This window comes from Lynx canadensis, chromosome D3 (assembly GCF_007474595.2).
Source record: "Lynx canadensis isolate LIC74 chromosome D3, mLynCan4.pri.v2, whole genome shotgun sequence".
NCBI lineage: Eukaryota > Metazoa > Chordata > Mammalia > Carnivora > Felidae > Lynx > Lynx canadensis.
Window position 1 is genome coordinate 40563235 of NC_044314.2, and position 25331 is coordinate 40588565.

Consider the following 25331-nt stretch of genomic DNA (forward strand, 5'->3'; position numbering starts at 1 on the left):
TTTCCACTTTATTGGAGTTTGTATACCTAGACTGAGAAATAAGGTAAGTTACTCAAGAACTCTAGAAGTTCTAACGTAGAGAGTGGATCACAGCCTTCTGTAGGCGCATTGGTCTTCTCACTCGGCACTTCCCCCTTGAACCCTGGCTCCTGAAGTCGCAGTGACTTCCAGTTGTCAGAACCACGGTCTTTCCCATTTCTGCTCTTTGACTCTGCAACAGCAGGCAGTAGTGGGAGCTGTCCTTGAAACTCTAACCACGCTTCCTGATGGCCCACTTCCCTCCATCTTCTCAGTCCTTTGTCCTTTTGGCTCACCCCTACTTATGTTGACCGTAAGAGTCAGTGCCTGTCCTGTCTCCTCATCTCTGCAGAAAACCTAACTCTAGCAACTTGCGCTGGTACCTCCTGTAGGTTTCCCTTCTTGACTTCTCCCATGGCCAAGTTCAGCTGCCTCCTGAATTCACTTCTGCTGTCGTATTATCATCTCAGCCACAGATTCTTCAAAGAGAAAACAATTTTTTACCCTCTAATCCAGATCCTTCTCCTGCTGTGTCTGTTTTTGACATTGTCATTTCAGTCCATGTCCTATACCATATTGATGACTCATCCTCTTTCATTCCAGTATTCTCAGACAAAGGCCCAAACAGCCTTCCAGGGCTCAGGTACAAGTGGACAGCATTAAGAGCTTAGACTTAGTAGTGGCCGTGTGTGAAGCACTGAGTGCCAAGTATTGCGCTCAGCCACTTATTCCTCACAGCTTCCTGTCAGGTGGCCCATAGAGAGAACTGTGCTCTATTCAGAGATAGGAACAGCCGTCACTCTTTCCCCTCCTCCTTCCCAGACATCACAGGACTGATGCAGACTTCAGAATGGAGGAATGAATGGATTAGCCATCTAGGTTGCGTAATGGGGGGCAACTCCCTTGGGGATTTTTTTTTAAGTTTAATATTACTTATTTTGAGAGAGAAAAAGAGTGTGCATGTGCGAGCAGGGGAGGGGCAGAGAGAGAATCCCAAGCAGGCTCCAGACTGTCAGCACAGAGCCTGATGTGGGACTTGATCTCATGAATCTTGAGATCGTGACCTGAGCCAAGATCAAGAGTTGGACACTTAACTGACTGAGCCACCCAGGCGCCTTGAGGATTTTATGACTGGGGACTCAAGTACCTTCCTTCCCTTGCTTTTCTCTTCCCCCTTTTTGGAGTGGTAAGACTTGGTTCTGGTGTGCCTTCCCTGCACCCTGCACCTTTGGCTCTGCCCAAGGTGGGGTGAGAATTACAAGGTTTAGCATAGGCTTTGGCACTGAGTTCTAAAGGAGAGCCATAGAGGGAGCCAGGAAGAGTTTGTTGTGCCCTGACTAGCTTGGGTCTGAGGTCCAGCATGCATGTTCATTCATTCAATATGTATTTACTGTGCAAAGCTGTGCAGGGTAACATGCCAGAAATACTGCAGCTCCCACATATGATTGAGAGAAATATGCTTTATACAACTCCTTTTATGAATTAATAATTAGAGGGTTGCCTGGATGGCTCAGTCGGTTGGGCATCCAACTTCAGCTCAGGTCTTGACCTCGCAGTTCATGGGTTCAGGCCCCGCATCAGGCTCTGTGCTGACAGCTCGGATCCTGGAGCCTGCTTCAGATTCTGTGTCTCTCTTTTTTTCTGCCCCTTCCCTGCTAATATTCTGTCTCTCACAAAAATAATAAATAAACATGAAAAAAGTTTATAATTATTTAATCAGAATTGTGGTAAGTGCTACAAAAGCATTGCAGACGGGCTGCAGCCCTCACTGGTGGGGGCTCTTAGCTGTCCTGTCCCCCAGCTTCACATCTGAGGGTAGCAGCTGGACACGGTGGGTACCCAGTGGGCAGGAGGGCTGTCCAGGGCAATGGTTTGTTCGTGTCAGTCCTCTGCTCACAATGTTTCAGTAGACTGAGTTCACCCACCTGCCTTCCTGCCTGTCACCAAGCCCATCAGGCTGTCCCTGCTGCTTGTCATTTCCTCCCACGGCTCTACCTGCACTCAGGTACTCTCGTCACCTCCCTTTTTGCCTCCTCACTCTCCCACCTCCACATTTTCTTTTTTTTTTTTTAATTTTTTTTTTAACGTTTATTTATTTTTGAGACAGAGAGAGACAGAGCATGAACAGGGGAGGGGCAGAGAGAGAGGGAGACACAGAAGCAGAAGCAGGCTCCAGGCTCTGAGCTGTCAGCACAGAGCCCGACGCGGGGCTCGAACTCACGAACTGTGAGATCATGACCTGAGCTGAAGTCGGATGCTCAACCGACTGAGCCACCCAGGCGCCCCCCACCTCCACATTTTCTAATAGTCCACAGCCCAGCCCACCTTCAGGGTGTCCCTCGTGTCCCAGTTTCTCCTCTGTCCCAACAGTGCCATTGTGATCTGTCTCTTCTCCTCGTTTGTGCCAGTTCTCTTATAAGCCATTACGGAATTCTCGGGGTGGGCACAGCAGTAGCAGTATCAGCTGGAAAGTCCTTAGAAACTTGAGTCTTAATCCCCACTGCACACCCACTGAATCCAAGACTGGGGTGGGGCCCTGTACTCCGTGTTTTATCAAGCCCTGCAGGTGATTTGGTTGCATACCCATTGGAGAACCAATAGTTTATGTGACTCCTTTAGAATGTAATGATGTGTTGCTCTGTTTTCTTATTTCATACATTAATATTTTGCTTCCACAGTGAGATTATAAATCCACGATTTTGCCCACATTTGTATTTTTACACAGTGTTGTGTAATATACATTTGGATGCATCCCTGAAAGCTGTTCCAATCGATTTTCACTTACTTCCACAGGACTAGTCATCTCTCGTTTTGATGAGGAATCCATGGTAAATGCAGAGTGGTGTTAAACTCTTCACAGCTTCTGAAACCAGTTGAGAAGCTCCTGTTGGTATAGAGAACACTATAATACAAGAAGGGTTAACTCCAAAACCATTCTTCATCTTTTTAAACGTGAGGAAGAAATGTTCTACCCCCAAAGTGAATGGAATACAATGGGGGGGGGGCGGGAGCTAAAGTTTTCTATATGGCATTAATTTGGTGGAAATGATAAAATAATAGACTTTTTGTGAACTAAAGCACTTGGTTAGGTTGGGAGATATTTCCCATTCTCTTCAAAGGGGAGGCTGTAGTGATGTCAGAGTATATCCCTGTGGGGGCCTGTCTGGAATTTTGAAGAGAGCGCTGGAAGGCAGCTGTTCTTTCAAGAAAGAATATTTTAACTTGTTGGCCAAACCCAATGCTTGGCCTATAAGAAAACTCAAAAATTTCCCTTCTTCCTACCTTTTACCCTCCTTCACTCATTTTTCTTCCCTTTCTGATACATTAAATAAATGTTTAAAATACTCATGATAAGAGTTTCCTCTTTAGAAATAAATGTGTGGGGGAGGATTTTATTTTATTCTGTTTCATCCTGGTAGTGCATTACCCTCCCACCTTCCCATATGCAGTTATTTAAATGTCCTTATTGTGCCTTTTAACTTTGGATGTGTTCTTCCAACACTGCAATGTTTTGTGTGCAAATATTTTAAACTTACATAAATTGTACTGTCTTAAATCTCCTATTTCTTTTTTTTCATATTGCACTGTGTTTTAGAGATACACTGTGGGTTTTTTGGGTTTGTTTGTTTTTTAATTTTAGAAAGAGAGAGCACAAGCAGGGGTGAGGGGCAGAGGGAGAGAGGGAGAGAGAGAACCCCAGGTAAACCCCATGCTTAGCACAGAGCCTGACGCCAGGCCCTATCCCATGAACCATAAGATCATGACCTGAGCCAAAATCGAGAGTTGGATGTTTAACTGACTGAGTCACCCAGGCTCCCCAAGATACACTGTGTTTTTAAAATCCATTCTTATTGCTGGATATTTGTGTGATTTCCCAAGGGTGGACAGCCAGAATCGTCCGCAGTGAGCATCTTCATGCATTCCCCCTAAGCCTTGGGTGAAAATTTCTTTGGGATACAGACACAGGAATGGAACTGCCGCTGAGACTCAGAAATAGGTAGAGTTAATTTGACTAAATGATGCCAGATCACTCTCCAGAGAGGCTGCCCCAGCCTCACTCCCACCACCCTCTGCGAGGAGACCCCCATTAGGAACTTAGTTTTGCAGTCTAATAGCTGTTAAGTAATAGCTTGATTTGTATTTACTTGACTATATAGCTTCTTTTCACATGCTTGCTAGTCTTTAGGCTACCTCCTTTGTGAATTGCCTGTTCATGTTAGTGGTCCATGCTTGTACTGACAATGGTGCTTTTTTTTTTTTTTTTTTTTTTTTTTTGTAAGTTGCAAGATTTCGTTGAATAGTTCAGATATCACCTTTTTTCAGTTTTAGGCTTTGTAAGCATCATGTGTTCTATCACCTGTCTGTCAGATTTTCCCATAATATCCTTTACTGAATTGAAATCCTTAATTTTAGTGTAATTGTTGCTGTCCTTCCTTACCCAGAGATAGTGCCAGGGAAGGATTCCTTTTTAGTTTTTCTCTATATAGTGATCCAGTTTTACCAACGCCAGAGACTAAATAGTCTTTTCCTGTATTTGTCCTATAATGTAAAGATTTTTTTCCATTTCTCTAACCCTCTCTAACTTCATTGATTCCACACATGTGTTTGTATAAGTTGAAATAACTCAGAAGGTTAGAAGAAAAAGCTGCCAGTCTACGACTAGTAAGAATAACATTCATGAAAACAATATCGACCCACTCTATCCCAGCCTTGGAAAGTTTCAGCTGGACCCTAAGTGGAAATACAGTGTAATTGTTAAATGAAACCTTTAATTTGTTGACATTGTCTATTTTACCTACAGGATGTCAACCATTTCAGCCAGCATAAATTAGGATCTCATTTCACTGTATCTTTCAGTGATTCAGTTTATCAATTATCCCATTATTTTGGATTTATGAATCAGTTACAGGGCATGCAAAAAAACATGCTACCCTAAATCATTCACATCCTAGAAATTGGATAGACATTGGAAAATTCAAACTTACATATAAATGAAAGAGGAAAAAACCCACAAATTTGTAAGTATTGTTCTGCCCAGTAATCTCTGAGTACCTGAAATTCTTTAGCACTTGGCACACTGTCCTGAACAGAGTAAAAAGTAAATAAATATGCTTTGAATTGTTGGGTTATTTTGACTAATAGTTAAAATAAGGAGGAAAAATAATTTGGCCCTTATCTACAGTTCTCTTATTGAATTTTGATAATAATAAAACAATATCAGTCATCTCACTATTAACCAAGCGTATACTGCTTTTTGAGAGTATTGTAAATCCATGGTCTCATGCAGTCTTTGCAAAAATCCCATGAAATAGGTATTATCATCCCAGTTTGATAAGTGAAGATACTGAAGCCCAGAGAGATGTCCTTTTCCCAAAGTCACAGATTTCCTTTGGGACAGGGCTGAGATTCAACCCAGGTTTGTTCACTTCTGGGCTGGGCTCTTGTCCACGACTCACGCTGCTTACCATTAATGCAAATTAAGCCTAGGTAATATTTGGCTAAATGAACATGTGGTTTTATTTACACAAAAATATTTCACTAGCACACTGTACATTTCATACCAAGCACACCAGTTCTGACATGGAATGTCCATCACTATATGTTGTACAGTCAATGTGTAAATAAAACCCATTAACTTTCTAGTCATTCTTTCCTTGCCACACCTTAACTGGTGTCCAGTTTCAGGCATTATAGGACCTGTTTGTTTTACTGATACCCGTTTTCTTCATTATGAGCTGTCATCACCTCAGTATAGTGAATTGTCTGCATATACTCCTGTTTGCAAAGCTAAAGATGTACTGTCTTTTCATCACTGTTCCTATGGACCAAGTATTAATGAAGACAGGGATAAGACTGTATCAACATGGATACAATTTACTGATTTTTCTGATGATTACATATCTTATTAACTGATAAGCTATTAGCCATAATTTCTATGCAGCATCTATGTAGGTTCTTAAATGTTGTCAATTCTTGGAGTACCTGGGTGGCTCAGTGAGTTGAGCCTCCGAGTGTTGATCTCAGCTCAGGTCTTGATCTCAGGGTCATGAGTTCAAGCCCCATGTTGGCCTCTGCGTTGGACATGGAGCCTACTTTTAAAAATTGTTAAAAAAAAGTGTTATAAGTTCTTAAACTTGCCTCCTAATGTCCCTGGCACTTGAAATGTGTTGGGTTTTTATTTTTAAAGAAATAAAATTCTATCACCGGAAAATGAAAGTTGATATCTGTCGTACAGCTTCAGAAATCATAGTTGCTGACTCAGTCCTTATTGGTTGTTGTTGTTTTCCTTTTTTAATTTTCCCTGGTGATTTAGGTTTATTCACAGGCTGGTCTTACATTAGAAACAAGAATATTTTTGTTTGAAATATGTCTCTGTGTCCTGACAAAGTCACTGCTCCCAGAGTGCTTTTTCTCTCCAGCCTTGTTTATCCCATCAGACGTTCCTGCCAGAAGCAGCCTGTTTACATAACTGCCCTTGTTGGATGGAATATTTTACTGAGCACAGTCCTACACTTGCACCACAGCCTGTTTAACATGGAATAGGGACAAAACCTGAAAGGCACTAGAGAATGCTCAATAAGCTAGATCTGTGGGGAATAAAAGTGGAGGCTTTTGGATGAAAAGAAAGTATTGGAAGAAGGTTGCTGAGCAAGAGCAGGAGCTTTCTGTCAGCAAAGACTAGAGAACACAAAAGAAGAGAGAATGGCCCTTACACCAAGGGGTGGAGAGGCAACCATTCGCTGGAAGGGTAGGACCAAGATACGTATTACTGTTGGAAAGCGTGCTCTTTCGTTGAACACGTCAACAAAAAATGGAGCCCCCAGTCTCAGAGCGACAGCATGACTATTGCTTGTTCATTTTTTAATTAAAAAGATTTGGCAAGAATGAGGGCGTCTCTGTCTTGTAGGGCCTTTTCATTTTGCTTGAGTTTCTGTCCTTTACTGTAGTGTTGACTGACTCCTAGTAAGCATAGGACTCCATCCACAGTGGCTGTGGTCACAAATATATTAATTACATTTTAAGCGTGAGGCATTTTCATAAGAGTTGCTCTTCCTGGAGCAGAGGGTTAGGGAGGCAGTTTGTCACAGAAAAGGTAGCATTTGTCATCCCCTGCTGTCTATCTTTCCCAGAGCAGGAGTCTCTTACCAGGCAGCAATATGCCACCCCAAATCCCCATCTTCTGCATTTCTCTGTCCTCTCATCTTCTGTCTGCCTGATGACCAGTTGTGTCATTCCTTTAACTATATTCAGTATAGAAGACTTTTTTTTTTTGAAGAAACTGGCTTTCCACTTTATTCTTTTTTTTTTTTAAATGTTTATTTTTGAGAGAGCGCGCGGGGCAGAGGATCCCGAGCAGGCTCTGCGCTGTCAGCACAGAACCCAACGCGGGGCTCCATCTCGTGAACCGTGAGATCACGATCTGAGCCGAAGTTAGACGCTTAACCAACCAAGCCACCCAGGTGCCCCAGAATACTTTTTAATGGCTCCTCTCTGGAGTTTTCTCAAGAGCTAATTCTTTCTTCCTAAAAAGAAAGGAATTCAAAAACTAGTGATTCAAACACTCCTTTTCACTCATGACAAGTATATCTTTGTCACATCAGTGTTCATTGAGCCCTTATCATGTGCCACTTACTGTATTAAGTCCTTGAGGTATGTTTTATCCCAATTACTGATATTGGTTTTATTGCCCTTGTATTGTAGTACCAGGAGACAGATGGAGGTGTAAAAGGTTATGACTTAACCAAAGTTGCACCGTAGGAAGGAAAGCCAGGATTTCAACTCTAGAAGTTCACTCACGAACTGCTGTGCGAAGGAAGATGTGGAGGCAAGAGTCACCAATGAGTACATGGCAAATCAGGAGTCACAACCCACGTGCTGAGCCTCAAGGAAAAAAATGTGCCTGGCTTTGGGGGTGTTATACCTCAACTCTGCTCTTACAGCAAATGCCAAGTCTTTCAGGAGTTACCTTGCTTTTTTTTTTATTTTAAATACTGAATTTTTTAGAGCAAGCATAGGTCCCCAGCAAAATTGAGAAGAAAGTACAAAGATTTCCCACCTACCTCATGCCCCCACACAGTGTAGCCTGCCCTGGTGATCAACATCGCCCACCAGAGTGGACAGTGGTTACAGCTGATGAGCCTGCACTGACTGACACATCATAATCACCCGAAGTCTGTAGTGGGCTTTAGGGTTCGCTTTTGGTATTTTACCTTCCATGTGTTTGTACAAGTGTATCCACCATTATAGTATCATGCAGAGTGATATTTTCACTGCCCTAAAAATCCTCTGTGCTCTACCTTTTCATCCTTCCCTCTCCACTGATCCGTGGAAACCACTGATCTTTTTACTGGCTCCATAGCTTTGCCTTTTCCAAGATGTCCTAGAGTTGGAATCATACAACATGTAATCTTTTCAGATTAGCTTCTTTCACTTACGTAATGTGCGTTTCAGGTTCCTCCATATTGTTTTACAGCTTGATTACCTTGCCTTTTGTAGCTAAAGAATTTAGTGAAAACGTATCCCTGACCTTTATGACAACGAAATTTAGGACCCAGACGCTATGTTTTGATTTCGTGTCTTTGCCAGCTTTCCCATATCCAAGTCCATGCATTCGGCCAAGGTGGATGTCCCAATTCTGACTGCCCTCCCCACTCTGCTTTGATAATGCTGAGTATGCTCTACATCATACTTTTAAGAAACCATTCATGTTTCTGTATACGGAGTTTTAATCACTTCAGTTTGGACCGAAAGGTTAAAAACTAAATCCCTTATAATCAAGGCACTTTTTTTCCTAATGAAAACCACAGCTTGAACAGCTGCTTGTATTATTGTCTCTCCTCTGTGGTCCCACTGGTGTGTGGGAGTTTACTGTTAGGCTGTGGAAAAGGGAGCAAATAAGAAGCCAAGAATGGGGTCATGTTTCAATAGAGAAATAATGGTGGAATGTTAAAATCCTTGAGTGTTTCCCCCACACACACACTTTGGACGTGCAGTTTGGCTCTCTTTTTCCTTTTTAAATACTTCCATAAGGCATGGGAAAGAAGCACATATCATAAGAACTGTAGTCTTGAACACTTCGAGACCTCTGCTTTGATTCTATACAGCATGCTTCATCTTGGCCTGTGGGTGTAAACAGCAGCAGGGTTTAATGTCTGGCTGTGTTGTTACATCCACACTTTGCCCGTCTGCGTTGGTGGGCACTTCCTTTCCCTTGTCTGGGTTGAAATTGTGCTTATCTGTGTCTAACGTGTTTCTCTTGTGTCAATTTCTGCGTCCCATTTCTTCTTAAATTCTGTTTCCCTATCTCCCTTTCTCCTCATTTCTCTTCCCTGCCTCCCATTTTCTATTCACCTTTCTTTTTTGATTCTTCACTTTTTGAACTACATGATTTTAAACTAAAGCCGGGTGCCTGGCTGGCTCAGCTGGTAGAGCACACAACTCTTGATCTCGGGGTCGTGAATTCAAGCCCCCCCGCACTGGGCATACAGCACACTAAAAAAAAAAAAAAAAAAAAAAAAAAATTAAAGCTTTATTTTGCTATTCTTTTTTTGAATATAAATGTTTCTGTTTTATTTATTTATTTATTTATTTATGAAATTTATTGTCAGATTGGTTTCCATACAACACCCAGTGCTCATCCCAACAGGTTCCCTCCTCAATGCCTATCACCCACTTTCCCCTCCCCCCTATCAACGCTCAGTTTGATCTCAGTATTTAAGAGTCTCTTATGGTTTGCCTCCTTCCCTCTCTGGAATTTTTTTTTTTTTTTTTTTTTTTTTTTGCTATTCTTAATTTCTTACATGGAAAGACTATTTTATATCTCTCCAAAAGCATCCTACCTCAAAGTTACTTTTTACTTACTAGAACCTTGATTTTTCTTTTAAATTTTTTTTTAAGTTTATTTATTTTGAGAGAGATAGCTAACAGGGGAGAACAGAGAGAGGGGGAGAGAGAGAGAGAAGTCCAAGCAGGCTCTGCACTGTAAGCATGATCCCAATGCAGAGCTTGAACTCCCGAATCGTGAGATCGTGGCCTGAGCCTGAACTACTCAGATGCCCGAACTTTGATTTTTATTTTTTTTACCATAGGTGTCTGATCCTTAATAGATGCAACTGTTCATCCTGGTGATGAGTACAATGCCAGAGATTAAAAAGAGTGGCTGGGTTCTGATTCCACAGAACGGGGTAAATGATCAGTGACATTGTTTCCATGCTTTGGTCACCCTAAGTTACACTTAGAAGACCTGTTTTGTTATTCACCCAATTGCCAAGATCTATATGCAGCAAAGCTGCATATAGAATTAGTAAATGATCCTGCTAACTTCAGGATATTTTTTCAGTAACACACTTACCCTTTGACCTCATCCTAAAGAGGGAGGTATTGCTAGTTTGGGGAAGCAGCAAAATAAAGGTGAGCTTAGGGTAAGAACGTATGAGTTCCCATCCTTGATTTGCTATTGACTTGCTGTGACCAAGGCACAGTTCTTAATCTCTGCCAGCTTCAGTTTCCTCATAGGTCAAGTCTCCAGTAATCCCCACCCCCGCCCCATGGATTGTTGAGTGAGATTGTGTGTGGGCATGGTTGTAGGTGTGGGCACGCACACTAGTGAGAAGACAGAGAGAGAGACTGGCTGGGAAGAGGTGTCCTGAAATGGCTCAGGTCCAGAGGCTCAGACCCCTCTTTCTTTTCCGTTTTGTCTTTCCATATCCTGTTGAGTCTCTTTCTTAAGAAGCTGGTCATTTGGTATGTGACTGTCTCTTCTCATGCTTACCAGTGCTGGCATTTAACATGTCCTGGCATTCAGAGGCAGACAGGACCTACCATCCTTTATTACGTTTTTAGATTGAGTGTATTTGTCAGGGCAGGAGTAGGAACTCAGGATATGTCATGACAGAAAGCTGTCAACTTACACGAAAGCTGTCAACCTACACGAGCTTGCTCATAACTCTTACACGGAAAGCTGTAGAGAGGCCTCTCAGTAAAGGTCATCATTTCAGCGAGAAATGAAGCATTCCAAGAGCCTAGACTTCCCACCTAAATTTCTTGAACATTTCCTGACCAATATTCACATACTTACATACAGCATCATCTAGACCAGTGATGTTATAAGCCCTTGTTCAACACAATAGCCATACCCTCCTCTCAAAAATAGAGAGTAGTGTCTGCATTAAAGGAGATTTTTATTTGAGCCAACCATTAAAAACCATTAAAAATTGGACATGTTTACATAAAAATCCAGATTTCCTGCCTCTGGAAATCAGCAGGTGCTAGAGCTATCAGATTACTGTCTCCACCTTTTTATCAATTTTACCAGTTTACAAGACTTTCCTGGTCATGTAAGTACTTGATCTTCAGACTCCAAAAAATATAATTTTTTTTTTCCTGCTTCTAAACACCTACTCTTCAAAGCAAGCATTTGTTATGTTTGTAGGGTGGACTCAAACTGTGCTGTCAGAGAAGCAGAAGACACGATTTCTGCTCTCGGGGCACCTGTGGTCAACTAAGAAAACAATACAAAAAAAGGTGAAATAGGTGGGGAATAATTAAACGTTAAAGTCTGGTAATAAAGACAGATGAAGGTCAGCATGGACTGAGGTTGTCAGGGAAAACTTCACGGATGACTGGGTTTGAACTAATGCTTCAATTCATTCCCTCATTCAGCCATCATTTATTAAGTACCTACTATGTGTCCTGCACAGTATTGGGCACTGGGAATAAAATGGTGATTGACACTTCCCCTGCTTTCTTTAGAGAGTTTAGTGTACAAACATAAACATGTAAGTAAATAAGGACAATATAAAATATCATACATCTCTGAGCAGATAATAAGATCACTAAAGAGTGTGGTCAATTATATACCTGGGATAATATTTTTTTTTAGAGAGTAGGTGGTGGGTGAATTGATTCTGGATAAATAGAGAAGCCAAAACCAGGGAATAGAGGAGAGGCATTCCATATGAGGAGTTCAGTATGAGAAAGAGGCATAGTTCCCTATGGGTGGATCTCGTTGGATTTTAGCATGTTGAGAGGAAAGCGAGGGCCAGATCTTGGCGGGCTTGTGTATTCATTAAGAAGTGAAACTTAGAGTAGATAGAGAGCCACCAAAGTCAGAGGATGGAGGGGCAAACATCCCAATCCATTCTCTGCCACCCCAGAGGTTGACCTGTAGGGCTGAATCACCAGACTTTCCTGCTGTTTGATTTCCAGATAAGTTCAGCTAGTGGCTAGATAGCCCCAGCAAGAGATGGGCAGGAAGAAAGTGAGGTCCAGGTCTTTCATTCTCTGGCTTTCTCCCTTGAATCACCAGGAAGCAGCTGTGTCTCCCCTTCTCAAGGTGACCTTGTTTACATCATTTTCTCCTTCCAGTATCTAGGCCCTTCCCTTGTCCCTACATGCCTATGGTGGTACTTCTCTGACACCATTCCCAGGTTATCACTGTGCTTCCCCTGCAGCCCACCCACGCACCCTTAGCAATAGTCCCATTGCAAATAATATCCTCTGCAAATGATCCTCACTTAAAATATGATTAGATTTTAATTGGAATCAGTAGTGTAAGGAATGGTTTCCTAGAATGGAAGTCAGGGAGCAAAGCAATCAACTAGAAAATTGGCCAAAGTGGGAGATGATGCAGTTGGGAACTTACGGTAGTAGTGGAAATGGAGAGGAACCGACTGACACGGGAAGGGGAATGGAGTTGAACTGACAACAGTTAGATGTGAGAGATTAGGGAAAGGGAGGAGTCAAGGATGACCACCCAGGATTCTCCCTTGGGTGGCTGCCTGGTTCAAGAAGTGAAAAGATGAGGGGCGCCCGGGTGGCTCAGTCAGTCAAGCAACCAACTTCTGCTCAGGTTATGATCTTGCGGCTCATGAGTTCGAGCCCCGCGTCGGACTCTGTGCGGACAGCTCAGAGCCTGGAGCCTGCTTCAGACTCGGTGTCTCCCTCTCTCTCTCTGCCTCTCCCCCGCTTGCTCTCTGACTCTCTCTCTCCCAAAAATAAACAAACATTTTTTTTTAATTTAAGAAGTTAAAAGGATGAGTTCAGTTTTGCATCCTGTCAATTTTGAGGCCTTTGTGGCAGAGCCGTTGAAGATGCACACCAAGTAGGATGTAGCATGATGTGGAATTCAGGCTAGGTCTGGCTGGAGGGAAGGTTGGTGTGTCGTTAGCCTTCAGGTGGTCCTTGGAGCCAGGATGATAGAGGGGTTCCTCCAGGAGAGCTGAGAGGGCAGGAGAAGAAGTAGAATAAGAGAGGAAGGTGGTCGTGCACAGAACTTAGAATGGCACTAAAAGGATCCATAGTTTTGCCCAGACTGAGAAAAAAGCATGAACAAAGGCAGAGAGGGAGGGAACGATATTGATTGCCCAGGTGGTGGGGGAAACGCTTGCAGAAGCAGAGTGGAGCGAGATTATGGAGGGACTTGAAAAGCTAAGGCAGAGGAGCCTGAGTGGGGCTAGAAATTGAAGGGCTATTACACGTTTATTTATTCTACAAGTGTGCATTGAACACTGAGGTTCTTGAGTGAGATGAAATCCATTCAGGCTGTTTTAAGATGAGCAAAGGGATACTACAAGGGCAGAAATGAAGATAGCCTTAACACCTGAAGCTATAATACTAGTATGAAGTGATGAGGATCAAAGCCAGAAGAGTAGCAGTGAATGCTGAGGGGAGAGGGATTGCAAGGGACGAAAGAGCAAGACCTAGGAGAAAAATGGTAATAGAAAAAAAGCTAAAAATGACTCCAAGATTTCCACATTAACTGGTCAGCAGCCATGTTCAAATCTAAGACCTTTATAGGTTCCATCATGTTTACAGTAGTGGTGCCCCAGAAAATTTCTGAGAATTCTGAAGAAGCAACTGGCCAGTTAGATACAATGAAAAAGGTAGTTTTCCTGTTTTCAAAACAATAGGGAAACCATTTGTCTGGTGTGAAATAGAATGATTTCAGTGTTGAATCCAGGTCTAGTTAAGTTCAAGGACAGTTTCAGAATTGAAACTAATGGTCTGACTACTTTGTGTTGTATAATCTTAGGTAGAGAAGTAAATAGAAACACCTACAGGTAATTTATGGTGAAACTCATTATATTTTGGCTAATGATTTCTTTCTGTTCTTTGGCTTTAATCGCTATTCTCTGTGGTTTTATGTTTTGAGCCTTTGGGTTGATATTCCTTTTCCCCCAATTCTATTTCTACTCCCACCTCCAAAAACATGATAATTTTAGGAACTAACTAGAAGCAATGTAGGAATTGGATTTTAGGACAGGAAATGCTGTGTTGTATTTCAAGTTTGTGTTTTTGTTTTATTAATTATGCTCAAGTTTAATGGAAATTTCAAAAATTGATAATACGAGAGAGAACAGAAAACTCACAGAATATGAAATATAAACAACTTAATTATCATAAAAATGAGATCCACCTTTATAATAAGAAAAATGGAATTAAAATCCCAAGAAGGTACTATTTTTCATCTACCAAATTGGCAATGACGAAAAATTTGGCAATAAAGTCTTAGGAAAGGTATGAGGAACCACATTATTGGTTAGAACTGTAAGTGAGCACAGTCTCTATGAAGGTTAGTTCTGCAGTATCTATCAGAAATAAAAATGCACTTACCTTTTGGCACAGCGATTTGACATTTAGTTATTTTCTCACCAGTGTACTTGCATTAAGCATGCAATATGACTTTGGCACAAGGATATTAACTTCAGTATCATTGGCTGCAAAAGATTGAAATAAATCTGAATATCTGTCAATAGGGGACTGGTTCAATTAGTTATGGCATTTGCACGTGGTAGAATATTGTGCAGCTCTTAGAATGAGACAGATTTTTGTGGAATGATGAAGTAACTGTACAGAATGCTACCATATGTTTTGAAAAAAGTGACATTGTGGGTATAGATTGTGTCAAATACTGTCTCTGGATGATGGATGTACAAGAGAATGATAGCCCAGCTTCTGCAAAGAGATCTGAGAAATAGATTGGGAAGGAGACTTACTTTTCGCCCTATATCTCTACCCTCTGGTGCTATGTGCATTTTTTGACAATTACATATATTAAGTAACCTGTAAAACTCTTCACCTTACTCAAGAAACGGGAAGCTAAATTATTCTCGAACGCTAACGGTTTTGGTGAAGGGTTTAAGTAAATGACTTTTCATACACTGTTAGTGGAAGTAAACATTTACATAAAGTTTTTAAAGGGCATTATATTGGTTGGTGCAGTTCAAAATAATATATTGCATATCATTTACCTGGCAGTCCTACTTTTTACATTTCAGTCCTATGGAAACTCCAGCCTGCATGCATATGTACAGATAAAAATACAAGAGTATTTGTACAGTTAAATCTTGAGTATAAGTGCAGATTCCTGACCAGGTTTATTTGCTTCCTGAAAAATGGCAACTGGTTTATTATTTCTATCACTGGAGGATTGTTCATTCCTTCATATTTGGAAATGGCCCATTGGTTTTAAAGTTCAGGTATTTGAACCATTTAGATTGTGTTTCATTAGCACAACAGACCTATTGAGAGCAGTTAATGTTGCTGGCCTGTCTCTGAAAGATGTAAGAGAAGTGAGAAGAATATATTCATTCATTCATTCATTCATTCATTCATTCATTGTTTAATAAGCACCTACTATATACCATGTGGGTTCGGTGCTAGGGATGCCACACTGAATCACATCGATACAGTCATGGCATTTCAACCTTCCAGGGTTCCGTTTGCGTAGCCGTTTCTGCTCATTTTATCTATTCTAAGGTTGCTTTGGTGTTCTGATGCCAATTTTGTTGCTTTTGTTTTCTGTTTTATCATTTTGCACCAGTTTATGCAACTTTTTCTGCTCCCAGAATGAGGGAAATGTTCCCTTGACTTATGGTCCCACAGATGGATACTAGAGAGGCCTCAGCTCTCATTCCATTTCTTTCTATTTACACACATAAAGTTGACCCCTGTGCCGAAGGGGTGGTGAGCAGTAAAACCTTAGCTGTAAAAGAAGATTTACCACAGGGCATGCTCGTTGTCAGCAATTATGGAGACCCAAGAAGCACGAATCACAGGGAGCCCCGTCTTCACCAATGGCATAGAACTTCTTTCTCTCTGATCATTGACCATAACTTCCCTGCCAGTAACAAACATGACAGACCTGAATTTGACCACCTCTGACTCCCCGTTATCTCTGTGCATCTCAGCATTATTGCTTTCTCTTCTTCGTGTGTTTCCATTTTCATTTGCGACAACTGACCTTTTCCCTACAGGCAAAGGAGAATGTGTCGTAGTATAGCTTCTAGCATCCTACAGGTGCCTGAAACTTAGATGCCTCCAGGAGGACCTCTGGCCTCTTAGCTGTGCTTCACATCTCATCCTGTGAGATCAATCACGGTGATCATCTTGAAGGACACACCCACAGAAATGGATATTTTCTGGATGACAGTTCTTCTCAACATATTAATTATGCAGTATAGTTTTAGAAGTGTATCGTGAAGGCAGTGCAGTTAGTCCCAGTCTTTGCATTTTCAATATTATCGTAAATTTATTTAAGCTATAATTGACGTGCATGTCACTGGTGTTGAATTTGTTCCTGCGAGTTTCAGCGCTCTGAGCCAGAATGCTTCTCACAATGGAGACGTTTTGAAATCACCAAAGCTGTTGAAAAACAACGCAGTATTCCTTCCTCTCCAAGACCCAAGTTTGACAGTAACATCTCAGAACAGATGTTTCGACAATCTCCAAATGTTTTTATTTGGTGGCACAAAGACTCTGTTATTCATGAAATGGTCTGTTAAAAAATTAGTTCCTTCGTGTGGGGGTTGTGGGAATATGTGCTATGTAAATCGATTTCACATTTTGGCAGGGAACTGGCTCTTCACTCTTTCGATTGTCTCCAGGCTTTGACTCTGACAAGCCACAGCAGTCACAGGGAATATAGTAATGCCAAGAGCTCAGCATCTTTCCCAGAGTACTTTAAAGTTGACTCATCTGCGAGCGTCATATTCTTTTGTAAAAGAATAGAAGCTAAGTAAAAACCCGTAGCAAATTGGTCTTCTAACATACAGTGAGAGAATGTAGCCACTCATGTTCGCCGGTCCTTTGGATTCTTCTAATAAATCCACCTCTGCGGCTTACACTTCTTCGTGTTAGACTCCTACTGAAAGGAAGAACTGCCATTCTGAGATAAACAAGGGTCAGCTTGGGATGTGCCCCTCACAAGGCATCTTACGAGAGACCTCAGTGTAACTGTTTACGCGTGTTGGGATATGAGGACTGGTCGTTGTCATTCTAATATCCCGTCTTCTTGCCACTACCCTATCCATACTTTCTACTCTTTCCAGCCGGACAGAGGTCAGCAGACTGTGTGGCCTGAAGTCCGAATAGGACCTGCTACCTGTTTTTGTAAATTTAATTTGGTCGGAACGCAGCTGCTCCAGTTTATGTATTGTATACGGCTCCTTTCGGGATACATCGCCAGACGGGACTGGTGGCAACTGAGACCATTTAGTGCATGGGACCTAAAATCTTTACAGAACAAGTTTGGTAACCGCCCCCCCCCCCCCCAGTAAGAAGTCACTTATATACTGTGACCCATTGTTTAAAACTTTACATTAAGACATTTGGTATATTTAGATTTTGAAGGCATTTGTAGGGTGTAAGAAATGTAAACTAAAAAATACGCTTTTAGATCATTAAACATACGACAGGGAAATGTTTAAAATAATAATATATGTATACAAAGAAACATAAGCTTGGGACGCCTGGCTGGCTCAGTTGGAGGAGCCGTGGGTTCAAGTCCTACACTGGGTTCAAGATTAGTTACATAAATAAAACTTAAAAAAAAAGAAACATATAAACTAAAATCTTTCAAGATAACCTGAAGGAACTATATGGAAAGAAGGAAAGGGAAGTTAACTGTTGGATGGCCAACAAACGTTAAAGAATGGATGAAAAGAGTCTATTTTTCTGATGTACAGTATGTTCAAATGTTAAAACACTTGGTGATATTTTTAATTTTTAAAAATAAATACAATAGTGTGTATTTATTTTTTGGAAGAGAGAATGACAGAGCTTGAGGGGGGGAGGAACAGAGAGAGAGGGAGACACAGAATCTGAAGCAGGCTTCAGGCTCTGAGCTGTCAGCACAAAGCCCAGTGTGGGGCTCGAGCTCACGAGATGTGAGATCATGACCTGAGCTGATGTCGGACACTTAACTTACTGAGCCACCCAGGTGCCCCAGCATTTGGTCATATTTAGCTGCTACTTTATTTTTATTTTTTCTTTCATCTGTGTATGTTAATTGGTGTCAGAATAGTTTCTTGTAAGTGCTCCCACGTATGTGCATGTGATTCTGAGGTCTTTCTGTTTAACAGAGGTGACAAACACAGGTGAGACTACAAATTGAGAATTTACTCAGCTTGATACTGATGCAACGGCCATACCAATTATGATTATTCATTTGGACCATAAGCCACAATGTGTCTGAGGCTGCTAAAATAATGTAAGATCACAAACACAATAGAAAAATAACTAAAGAATTGCTTGAAGGACAAGCCCCCAAATTGGGAGAGAAGCAAATGGTGTTAAAGGGATAGAGGTAGTTATATCTGGAATCCCAGGCTCGGTTATATGAAACAGAATATCAGCAATCATGACAACAGGGCAAGGAAAACCAAATGTAAGAGTTCTAAGGCTCAGGGTGCCTGGGTGGTTCAGTCAGTTGAGCATCTGACTCTTGATTTTGGCTCAGGTCATGATCTCACGGTTTGTGGGTTCAAGCCCCACATTGGGCCCTGGGCTGACAGTGCAGAGCCTGCTTGGGATTCTCTGTCTCCCCCTCCCTCTGCCCCTACCACATGTGCATGCACTCTCTCTCTCTAAAATATAAGTAAAAAAACAAATTTTTTTTAAGTTCTAATGCTTTCATTTCATAAGTGGAAACCTCCTATCTTGCCAGGAATTACTTTTCTTTTTTCCTCTGAGAGTACTCTGTTACCTGATAAAGGACTTGAACAGTATCTGCAATCACAGTTTTGTTCTGTTTTTTTTTTTGGGGGGGGGGGGAGGCAGAGGGGAAGGGAGAGAGAGAATCTTAAGCAGGTTCCATGGAAGCTCAGTGTGGAGCCCGTCTCACGGCTTGATCTCACAACCCCTGAGGTCATGACCTGAGCGGAAATTAGGTCAGACGCTTAACTGACGGTGCCACCCAGGCACCACTGAAATCAGAGTTTTAAAGGAATGCAGAGATGTTCTGGACCTGCACCATCGGGTACAGCCACTACTAGCCACATGGGGTGCTTACAGTGTGGCTGCTATGAACTGAGGTGTGCCACAGTGTAAAACATACTCAGCATTTTAAAGATGTAATGAAAATAAAAGTAATAATAATAAAAGTAAAAATAATGGTAAAGGCTTAATGCCAAAAAAGAATGGTAAACATCTCACTGTGCTTTCCTGAGTTTAGACATGTTGAATTTGGTGCTATTAGACTTGCAAAGATAAATATCCGATAGACCCTTAGATATATGTCTTTAGAAGTTAAAAGAAATTTAGACTCCATCAAATATGTTTTTTATACATTTATGCAGCCATTGGCACAAGAAAAATTCAAGTACTTCAGTGATCTCCAAAGAAATGGCACATTACAGGCAAGAGATGCTTTTTGATGCCTACTGACTTATCTCACTTAAACAATACTCACTGCGGAGTGCCTGGGTAGCTCCGTCGGCTGAGCACATGGCAAGGTCATGATCTTGCGGTCTGTGGGTTCGAACCCTGCATCCAGCTCTGTGGTAGTAGCGAGAGCCTGCTTGGGATTCTTTCTCTCCCGCTCTCTCTCTCTGCGCCCCCGCCCCCACATGTGCGCTCTCTCTCTTTCTCTCTCTCTCAAAAACAAATAAACTTAAATATATATATATACATATTATATATATATTAATATTACAATATATATATATATATATATAATATGTATATATACATACACACACACAAAAAAAAGAATACTCAAGGTTGGCAAGATTGTGGTCCAACTGGGATGTCAATGGAAGAAATCTAAATTGGCTACTCATAATAGGGGCACTTGTACCCCAATGTTCATAGCAGCACTCTCAACAATAGCCAAATTATGGAAAGAGCCTAAATGTCCATCAACTGATGAATGGATAAAGAAATTGTGGTATATATACACAATGGAATACTACGTGGCAATGAGAAAAAATGAAATATGGCCTTTTGTAGCAACGTGGATGGAACTGGAGAGTGTAATGCTAAGTGAAATAAGCCATACAGAGAAAGACAGATACCATATGGTTTCACTCTTATGTGGATCCTGAGAAACTTAGCAGGAACCCATGGGGGAGGGGAAGGAAAAAAAAAAAAAAAAGAGGTTAGAGTGGGAGAGAGCCAAAGCATAAGAGACTGTTGAAAATTGAGAACAAACTGAGGGTTGATGGGGGGTGGGAGGGAGGGGAGGGTGGGTGATGGGTATTGAGGAGGGCACCTTTTGGGATGAGCACTGGGTGTTGTATGGAAACCAATTTGTCAATAAATTTCATATATATAAAAAAAATAAAAAAAAAAATAAATTGGCTACTCATAGAGATATAAACTGGTTTAGGGATTTTGGAAGGCTAGATAGCCAGGTATTTTAAGCACAAAGAATTGTGTGATACTCTTTGATTTAATAATCCTGCTCTAGAAAATTCATCCCACAAAAGTGAGCCAAAAAGAGAAAAGAAAAGCTCTGTGCATCTTGAGAACAGGAAAGGGACCTGAGAGCTGCTAACTGGTTACTTGTGCTGAGTACTTAAAATCATCTCCGTTAATCCTCGCCACAGCCCTTTGCAGTGTCCACACTTTATGGGTGAGGAAACAAAGCACAGACGGATTAGTAATTTGTTAGTACTCTCTAAAACTTGTAAGTGGCAGAGTTTGCACTTAAGTCAGTCCTAGCCTAACTCAGACTAAGAACAGAAAAATAGTTAAATCCACTGTGAAATGCTGTGCAAACATTATAAACGTATCGTGTCAGGAAATGCCAGAAAATATAGGAAGGAACAGAGATTATATTGGAGATACTTCATAATCATTAGGAATTTATACGAGGAGGGTCGCCTGGGTGGCTCGGTCAATTAAGCGTCTGACTCTATTTGGGCTCAGGTCATGATCTCATAATTGTGAGATCCCACCTTGAGTTGGGCTCCAAGTTGGGCGTGGAGCCTGCTTAAGATTCTGTCTTAAAAAAAAATTTTTTTTTTTCAAAGACTACGTAGAATTGAGACAAACAAAAAGGTTGCTTTATTGTGGAGGCAGAATTTGTTTAAATAAGTGGTATTGATATTCCTATAATTTTTAAAATTCTATTGTTTTTATGAATGTAATCTAACATATATGTATAATATATAATCGAACATACTTCAGTGTATAATCTAACATATTTTGACTATATTTTCAAATATTTATTCATATCCCTACATATTTCTTTTTTTTTTTCAATTTTTTTAATGTTTATTTATTCTTGAGAGAGAGAGAAGGAGAGAGAGCATGATGGAGGAGGGGTAGAGCGAGAGAGGGAGACAGAATCTAAAGCAGGCTCCAGGCTCCATCCTGTCAGCACAGAGCCCAATGCGGGGCTCGAACTCAAAAACAGCAAGATCATGACTTGAGCCAAAGTCAGACACTTAACGGACTGAGTCACCCAGGTGCCCCTACCCCTACATATTTCTAAAAGGTATATGAGCTGTTACATTATAACTAAGTGCATTCTCTACATTGCCAACATCACCCACCCCTTAACTCCTGAAAACTCCCCCTTCAAGGTCCATCACCAGCAAAATCCCTATGTCCTTAAAGTTTTCTCTGAAACTACTTGTATCTTGTTAAACCCTAACCTGGGTATGCCCTGAAAACACCATTTCCCTGAAGCCCTCTCGGGTGGCAGCTCTATTTTTTGCCCCAAAGTTGAGAGGATGTGAGTGTTTTCTGTGTTCTTTGGGGCTCCCTTGACCATTCTAATTCCCCCTCCCTAGAAACTCTCAGCTTTAATCTCTCGTCCTCAGACTCTCTGATCCACTACCCCGACAGTGTTACAGTTATCTACCATGCCTAGAATCCCTCCCTCGTTTGTCCGTAATTTTCACTCCTGGCTCACTGCCATTCTCTCCAGCATTACTTCTGTCTTCATTCTTGGGATTTCAGTGCATACATATACGATCCTGCTAATACCCCTGGCCTCTCAGTTTCTCTAGCTTCTCACCACCTCAACCATTGACCTCCCATGGTTGCCCTCTAGACTGTGTCATCACCAACAGCTGCATGCTTCCATTATTCTCAAATTGCATGGCTTCCACTCTGACTACTCCTCTGCCTGGCCCTTGAGCTCACTCCATCCAGGATTTGGAAATCGACTCCATCAGAACCCACTAGCCATTGATTCCACTACTTTTCACCCTCGTTCCTCCCTCCCAAGATGTTGGGTCCAGCTCAAGTTCCACGGACTGATATTATGTTCACTCCCTTGCATACATCTTGGCTCCTCTGCCCCTCTTTTGTGTTTCATACTCACTTGGCAGTTTTACAGTCCCGGCTGAATCCCAAGTCTCTGCCCACTTTGGACCAGCCCCTGTTTTTGCACACTGTCTGGAGAAAAACGTACAACTGTCCTGTTGTTTGGTTTCACTTTTAGTTCATGACCATGAACCTCGAGTGGGAACTTATGGCTGTCCAACAGTCATGGTGGGTCATTCACTCTCAGTGGACTTTACTACAGTCTTCCCCTCCTTCCTGAGCCCTCCCACACCTCCTCTCTCAATCTCAATCTTCTTCTCAGCTGATGCCTTCCTTCTGACTTTTGCTGGAAATATGGAAGCAGTAAAAAAGAGCTACCAGCTCCCACTGAGCTCTCACAGGTGGGCTCCTGCTGAGGCCCAGCCCCTCCATTCCTATACCCAGGGACATGCTCCAGTAATCCCTTCTTCATCTGCTTGTCCCTCCGTTGGTCATTCCCATGAGCATCCATCATACAAAGAAAAAAAAAAAACCAAAACACTCCCTTGATCCCATTCCACGTGCTCCCTTTAACTAGCACTCCCATGTCTTTTCTCCCGTTCATTGCAAAACTCCCCAAACATCACCTGCCGTCCATCCCTGTTATTCGCACTTCTCCCTTCTCTTAAATCCACCTCAGTCGGGCTTCCGCCCAACTATTCCACTGCTCCTGTCAAAGTCCCCAGTTAAATACAAGTTGCGAAAGCCGACCGTTGCTAGCCCTCATTCCAGAGTCCTCTCTGAGCGGCATGTGACATCGCTCTCGCTCTTGAAGTGCTCAAATCGTGGCTTCTAGAATGCACCCCTTCTGGATCTGCCTCTTACTCCCCCAGCCAGTCCTTCTTAGTCTCCTGGGACTCAAACCTTAGATGTCTTCTCTGTCTATACTTAAGCCTGTGCTCTTCATCATCAAAGTGCCATGGCTTTAAAGATCAGTGTGCTGATGGCCTCCTGGGTTTCCAGCCAGACCTCCCTCTGAGCTCCACACTTACGTGATCATCTATGAACTTCTGGGATATCTCTGTATGTCTGATAGACATCCCAGACTGAACTCCCTTACCCCTCCAACCCGGCTTCCTTCAGCTGCTCAGGCCAAATTTGTAACACTTTCCCGCCATTTCCAACCCCTTGCCATCTCACACCTGGATTATTGCAGGAGCCTCCTAACTGCTGTCTCAGCCTCTACACCTTGCACTTCTACAGTGTTCTCAAAACAGCAGCCAGAGTGGTCCTTCTGCAACACTGGATAGATCACCTCTTCGTGCACACCCCGCCCCCTGCCCCAGCGGCTCTCCATCCCACTCAGATAAACAATTAGAAGTCTTCAAAGCTGTACACAATCTGGCCACCTGTTCTTTCTCTGACTCTCTCTCTCTCATCCCTCTTACCTTTTACTCACTCAGCTCCGGCCACACTGGCAGCATGCCGAGCGGGCAGCCACCCATCCGTCCGCAGGTCTTTGAGTAGGCTACGGTTAGAATTCTGAGAACACACCTCCCAGTGACGTCAAAGGTCACCTTCTCAGCCATACCTACGCTGGCCACCCTGCACTCTCTGTCCCCCTCACCCAGCCCTATTTTTAATAACGCTTCTCACCTCCTGACCTATTACATACCCTAGTCATTTTTCGTGTTTATCATTGTCTTCTGCCACAGTGTAAGATTTAGGACAGAGATTTTCATCTGGTCTCTTCATTGACTTCTGTCTAGCATCTAGAGTGATGCCTCCACCGTAGATGCTACCAAAAAAAGAAAAAATGTCTTGAGAGTATGAATGAAAGTTTCCCTGTTTCTGCCCGGTGTCCCGTAGACACACGCTGAGAGATCTGCCTCATTATAGCTTTTAATTCCTTTTCAAGTTTCTCAAGTGTTATAGTGTAAACAGCATTCAGAAAATGAGTGCTAAGAACACTATGTCTTTGGCTTGGTTACATACGGTCTTATTCTAAACTGAAAACAACTCCTAGAATGAAGCAGAAGTATCATAAATGTTGAAAGTATATGAACAATAATAGATCCTTGACATTTTGGGGAATATGTTCAAAGTTCTTCACAATCCCCCCAAAGTACAGATACCACAATAGTATATCCTACTGTCATAAACTTTATGCGGAACAGTAAAAAAGAGAGAAGGAAGCCACATGTTACTGTAGATGGAACTGGCTCCTCTCCAGGCCCACTCACCCCCTGGCCCAGCCTTGCCCTGCTCAGGCTTCGCACTTGTGCTGCAGAAACACCACAAATTACAGCGGCTCATGCGCCCTCAGCATCGCCCACATATTGCTGAAACCAAGGATATCAATTCTGTGGGAGCCAAAAAGGTCCGCTATATTATTTTGTCCTACTTGCAAAAATTTGAAATACTACTTTAAACAAATTAGTTGCCCTGGGGCGTTCGGCCTTCCTTTTAGAACATAGCATGTGTGGGTGTTAATTACAACTAAATGACAAGGGGATGATTATCAAAAACAAACTGAGCAATCATTTGTAACAGAGTAAGTTTTCACTTTGAGATCAAATTACAAATAAGCATCCATTCAGTTTGATTTTGGTCATCTGGTAATAAACTCTTGATGTGAACAAAAAGATGCAAAGGAGAAAACATATGTGTTTGTACTCATTTTTAAGCTGACTTTTCAATATAGATTCCAGTTCAAGAAAACCTTCTGCCGTGGTAACTTTTTCCCCTCATGATAGTGATCAGAAGCCTTCGACAAGGAAGAGTGGGAGTAAAGAAAGGGGATGCTGTCGCCACGGTGACAGCTGTCCAGCGTAAAC

General features: G+C 42.0%; 1 protein-coding gene across 2 annotated transcripts in view; it reads left to right on the top strand.

Annotated features, from left to right (window-relative positions):
* GAREM1 (GRB2 associated regulator of MAPK1 subtype 1) overlaps window positions 1-25331 on the top strand; it is a 204542-nt gene that overhangs the window by 134682 nt on the left and 44529 nt on the right. The window lies entirely within an intron of this gene.